Source organism: Ursus arctos, unplaced genomic scaffold (assembly GCF_023065955.2).
Source record: "Ursus arctos isolate Adak ecotype North America unplaced genomic scaffold, UrsArc2.0 scaffold_24, whole genome shotgun sequence".
Classification (NCBI taxonomy): domain Eukaryota; kingdom Metazoa; phylum Chordata; class Mammalia; order Carnivora; family Ursidae; genus Ursus; species Ursus arctos.
In genome coordinates, this window is record NW_026622919.1 from 39,239,360 (window position 1) to 39,245,027 (window position 5,668).

Below are 5,668 nucleotides of genomic sequence, written 5' to 3' on the forward strand. Positions count from 1 at the left end.
CCTGACCGCCCCTCCCAGCAATGGCATTCTTGAGCACCAGAACTCCATCAGCTCCCTCCCCAAGCAGTCCGCGGTACATCACTGCCTGGTACCGCCCTACTCGCGTTCCCAGTGCAAGCTGCAGGATCCCTCAGCCTTGTGACCTTGGACAAGTCATTTTACCTCCCTGACCCTTGGTCTCAACTGTAAAACGAGACTGGGGTCTAGGCACAACAATGGAAATGTATGCCTACACAAAGACTTGTGTTCAATGTTCAAAACAGCTTTATTTGTGATAGTCACAATCTGGAAACAGCCTAAATGTCCACCATCTGACAGATGGCTGAGCAAACTGGTACCTCCCTACGTGGAAGGCTTCTCAGTAGTGAGGCACAGAACTGCGGAGGCACGTGGCATGGATCTCAAAGACATGCAGAATCAAGCCAGACACAAAGAGTACACACTACATGGTAATATTTGTATGAAATTCTGAAAAAGGCAAAATCAGTCTCTACAACCAAGGCAGGTCAGTGTTATCCCGGAGCTTGAAATATTCTATATCTCGATGGCAGTGGTAGTGACAGGGGTACACACATGATAAAACATATGACTTGGGCACTTAAAATGGGTAGGTTTTATTGCATGTAAAGTATACCTCAGAACTGGTTTTTAATGAGACCAAAGGATAATATTGCTTAATAAGACCCATTTTATGACAGAAACCCAACTCAGGATGATTTTAGCAAAAAAGAAATGCATTGGCTCATACATTGGGTTAATCCAGCGGTGTAGTTAGCTTCAGGCATGGCTGGATCCAGGGGCTTACGGATGTCCAGACAGCATATTTTCTCCATCTCTGAGCTTTTTCCTCTTTGTTGGCTTCGACCTCAAGTAGAGAACAGGATGGCCACCAGCAGCTCCATCAACCTGGCAAATCCCCTGAAAAACAAATGCTTCTTTCCCTGTAGTTGCTGCAGAATCCCCAAGGGGGAGCCCCCATGTCCATCCTGGGATTCATGCCTGCCTCTAAAGCCGGGGTGGGGGAGAAGTGATCCTCTGAAGGAGAAGAGGCATCATCAGGAGAAAGGGCCATGAACGCTGGGTAGGAAAGGCTGACAGATGGCCTTTGCATTTCTCCACATCCCAGGGGCCAGGCATTAGGAATGGCCAGGCATTAGGAATGGCCCCCAAACTCATTCAAGACTCAAGCGTGCTTTTCTGCGACGTCACAGGCCTGCCTGTTAGATACAAGAGTCAAAACAGAAAGCAAGCACTAATCTCTTCCCCACCAGCCAAGGCAAACAGAAGGCCCTTCCTGCCTGTGCCGGGCTGTCTGCACCCAAGGAGGCTGGCGGGGGAGGGAGGAGCTCTGCCACAACTACTCTGGCCCAGGCCCAGAGGGAACGCCTTGGAGTTGGCGTCCGGACTTGCAGGACGAACGTCAAGGAGGGGAAGGAGGCCTCCGTGGGCTCTGGGTCTCGGCGGGCCCGACCCAAGAGGAATGCTGCATCTCAAACCAGAGCCACCATCCCTACAGGGTCTGGCCAGGGCGGGAGGGCCAGAGAGGAAGCGGAAGGAAAGGTCATCTTCGTAGAGATAAGGACGGAAGGCACCATCCAACACGGAGACCGAAACCTCACTTCCTGAGCAGGGCAACTACATGAAGGGGGCATCTTCTCCATGCCAGACACCGCCCAGGGTTCTCTGTTGAAGTGTCCTCCTAGAAGGGGCGAGAAAGGGAACAACGACTTCTTATTTTTATTCAGAAGCCTTATATTCAGACACGTTTCTACAGGGCACTATTATGCCCATCGACCAAATGAGGCAACAGACTCAGTAGTGGGGGGCTTTACCTCCCCCTCCACTCCCCAGCTCCAGGAGCTCAAAGCTCTGGCCTCAGTCTGATCGCTCTAGGCGGTGAGTTGAGCTGAGGTTATTTCTGACCCAGGTAAGCCAAGGCAGCTTAGGGCCATCTCCCAACCCAGTCCCCCAAGGAGCATGGGCAAGAAAAGCCCGAGCTGAGGTCCACCAGCCTGCTTCCCACCAAGGTGCTGGCTGAGTCTGCCTGCCTAACCATCCTGTTTTCTGGGAAGCAGGTTAAATGGGTGTCATTGCCAAACGTGTGCAGTCTGCTGCAAACTAGCTGGTGGGGGGCCGGGAGAGAGCCAGACTGAGGAAGAGCGAGCCAAGGCCAACAAGGGAAGGTGTGGCCAAGGCTCGGGCCCTCACTGCCCAAGAAAGCCCGTGGGCCTGGCCCAGAGCTGCTGGGCTCTGGGAAAGTAGTGTTCTCAGCTCCTGGCTCCACCCATCACGTGTGAGGCAGGCTGGCCCTCCCGCTCTGCAGACTGGTCCAGGAACAGCCGACCGCTTCCTGGAGCTCCCAATGCGCCTGCCCATGAGTTCCCCGCACTGGCAGCCTGCCCAGGTGGCCCTCCGGCCAGGCTCCTGGAGGCTTGCTCTGTAGGAAGGAGGGAGGGGCAGGGACAGCCTTCTGGAGACCGAGGCACCCCCAGCAGGGGTCCTTACCCTGAGCGCTGCCAGCTCAGAGCCGGGCCCTGATGAGCAAGCCCCTCGCAGGCTGGGCTCCTTCCTAGACACCACTGTCCAGGCAAGGAGCAGGGAACGGGGGGCCTCTGCCACCCCCCCGCTGCGCCACCTAGGCCACACCTCTGTTGTGCTGTGAAAATGGGGTTAAATCTCGCCCTGCCCAGAACTGGGATCCGGAGGCAGCTGTCGGTGCAGGCTGGCCGGGGCACACATCAGCAAGACCCAGGGACAGGGACCCAGCCTCCCTGGAGTGCAGGTACCTTCTCCATGAGACAGTAGCGCCCACCCACTCACCTCCGGATACTAGATGACCCAATGCTTAAGTATTAGTAAGCACCATGATATGCAGGTTAGGACCACATGCTCATTATACGTAATTATTACTGAACACACCGGCCTCGGCAATCAGAGGCTTCGGCTCCAAAGCCCAGCCCTGCCCGCATCCTCGCTGCGTCTTCCGGTGGGTTCTCCGGATCACTTGTGCCTCAGCCCCTCCTATACAACGAGGATCAAAAGAGGACCCTGAGCAACAGAGAGAGCATTGCACGTGAAATTCTGCCAGCTGCCAGTGGTCACATCTCTTCCATCTGATTCTGAAGGTAGAGCCGCGAGAATCTTCCAGATCTAACGTGTGGCCATGGAGCCGGATAGTTCTCTGGCTGCTTCACAGAATCACCTGAGAAACGGAAGACAGATACCAGTCCCTACGTTCCCCACCCCCCCCGGCCTTGCTGGGGAAGAGGGACAGGCACTGACATTTGTGTAAGGCTCCCCAGATTCTGCGTGCCACAGGAGTCTAGAAGCAGTGCAGCAGCCCCACTTGGAGATCAATCAGGACAAAGCCTGCAGCTCCAGCCTCCTCATCAATCTCGGTTTAGAAGAGAGACCTAGTGTGGCTCTGGTACCCGCCACTGAGAGCTCAGAGCTTCCTGGCTGCAGGCGATCGGCCCGTCCCACTTGGCAAAAAGAAAAGAGAGACTCTGGCTCCCAAGGGCAGAGGGCCATTGCTCAAATGGGTTATAAGCCTCACGCCTTTTCAAAGCCCCATCCCGATAACTGGGTGGGGGTGTGTATGCGCATAGGGGAAAAGTGCTGGAAGGATCTATTTCATTAGCTGATGTTATCTTGAGGCATGGGCATTTTTATAAGCCTTTCCATCCTTCTGTATTTTGAAATGCTCTACAGTGGAAGGCGGTTCGTTTACAGCTGGGGGAGAACAGTACTCTATTTTGCATGTATTACCTTTCTTAAAAAAAATATATATTTTTTTTTTGCAAGTGTTTTGGTGTAAAGAATGAGGAACACACTCAGGAATAAGGAGGTCTGGGGGGGATGGAAGGGCTGGGCAAAGGGGCCTCAGGGAGGGACAGCTGAACAGCGGATTTAAAGTTAGCAAACGCTTAGCTATGACCAAGCACCCCATGACCATTGTAGGTGGGGAGAATCTCATTTCGGGAAAGCCCTATCCACCTCTTACCAAGAAGGGATAAACATCACCCCACACCCAACCTCAAGTTAACCTTTACCTTGACGCTGTCCCTTTTCCCAGGGGGAAGAATGCTGACGCTTCTGAGCAAACCCAGTCCTTTAAAAACGGCCTCCGGGAGAGCTGGTGTGGAGGCCCGGCTGGGGTGACCAGAGCCTAAGGAGCAAGGGGCCAGGCTGGCCGGAAGCACGATTATGCGGTCAGGGGCCTGCAAACAGCCATCTTCTCCGGTGACCAGAGCCCGCCGAGTCTGCACCTGGAAACCCAAGAAATATCTAGAGGATTCATTTCCTTTGCTGACCTGTGAGGTCGACGAGCCCTGGGGTGGAGCCCAGGAGCTGAGTCCTGCTTGCTGCCTGCTCACCACGTATGTCCATGCACGGGCAGGCCCCCTGCTCAGCCTCAGCCGGGGCGGGGTGGGGGGTGGATTCTGTTGCTTTGGGATCTGGGGACAGTCTTGTGAACTGGCATTCCTGGGTTGAGGGGGACAAATAACAATTTTTGGTATTTCTTGGCAATCCCCCAGCAAGCAACCCTAAATCCACTCAAGATAAGACCTTGGTTCAGCCAACGTATCTGTGGGGTGGGCCGGAAAAGGTGGGGGTGGGGGCACCTGCTGAGAAGTGAGGAGCCCCAGGAGGTGAAACGGGGATAGAGAACATCCAGAAAACGCGAGCTCCAGGGGCACAGCAGGGGCATGGTGGGGAGAAGCCCTCTGAATTCACTGGGGAGCGGAGAGTGTGTTTTTCAAAATGGCCAGGTAACTGGCTCTCAGGGAGTGGGCTGGGCTCCCTCTATTTTCACACACAGTACAAGTTCCTGCCCGGATGTCTTCGCCCCTCCTGCCGCTAACGAGTTCCAGCTTCTCAGGAGAGCGGAGCATGCCGGCAAGCCCAACACTGCTGCTCTGGGCATAACTGGGCCCAAAGGCGCCCATCCTTGGGCTCCACAAGTGCAGCTGGGCTCCCAGAACCTTCACCGCACACAAATTTGGGAGACCCTGTATTCTGAGTTCCAGTCTGCACAGGACTACCTCAATTAATCCTCCACCAAAAAAAGAAAAGACAAAAAGGAAAGAAATTGTAAAAAATATATGCAAATCAGTTCACTGGCCCAACAGAACTGTTTTAATAATCCACTCTCGTTTCAAGAAGATGGGGGAGGACATCCCGACTGGACCCCAGGAAGCCCTTCGTGTCCCAGAGCGGCCAGGCGGGCGAGGAGGGCTGGCTTGGCGGCCGCTGCCCGATGCACACTGCAAGAACAATAAGGATTTTTAGGGGCATTATGACTGAGTCAGAAAACACAGCTGCCCCTGAAAGTCCCTCATTTTTCTTGCTGTCCTTGAACACTCTCCAGGTAAGTAAGCAGTCAACCGGCTGGCCCACGGGAGCCGAGGTGGAGATGGCGTCCCCTCACCCAACGGCCCCTGAAGGCTCTGTGGTGGGTAGGGTGGCTGCCGGGTCTCCACGGCGGCACAACTCCCTCCGGTGTTGGGCCTGGCGGGTGGCCGGCCTCACTGCCCCCACAGCACGCCCAGGAATGACCAGCCTTTGCTCCACCCCGAGCCAACTCTAAAGCCAGTGCTTTCTGCCCACAAAGTGCGGTGGACTGGAATGCACAGGAATCCCAAGTGGCCGAGGGCAGTCCCAAGCA

General features: G+C 55.0%; 1 long non-coding RNA gene across 2 annotated transcripts; it reads right to left on the reverse strand.

Annotated features, from left to right (window-relative positions):
* Positions 1 to 244: 244 nt before the first annotated feature.
* Positions 245 to 5,406, reverse strand: LOC113269004 (uncharacterized). 2 transcript variants are annotated; one of them, XR_008961233.1, is made up of 4 exons: positions 4,377 to 5,406; positions 4,053 to 4,268; positions 2,920 to 3,021; positions 245 to 1,699 (listed from the first exon to the last, which is right to left on the reverse strand). It is a non-coding gene; the product is annotated as an uncharacterized LOC113269004 (long non-coding RNA). The 2 variants fall into 2 exon arrangements; XR_008961232.1 differs by lacking the exons at positions 4,053 to 4,268; positions 4,377 to 5,406 and adding an exon at positions 3,283 to 4,046 and having other exon boundaries at positions 2,920 to 3,202.
* Positions 5,407 to 5,668: the final 262 nt, after the last annotated feature.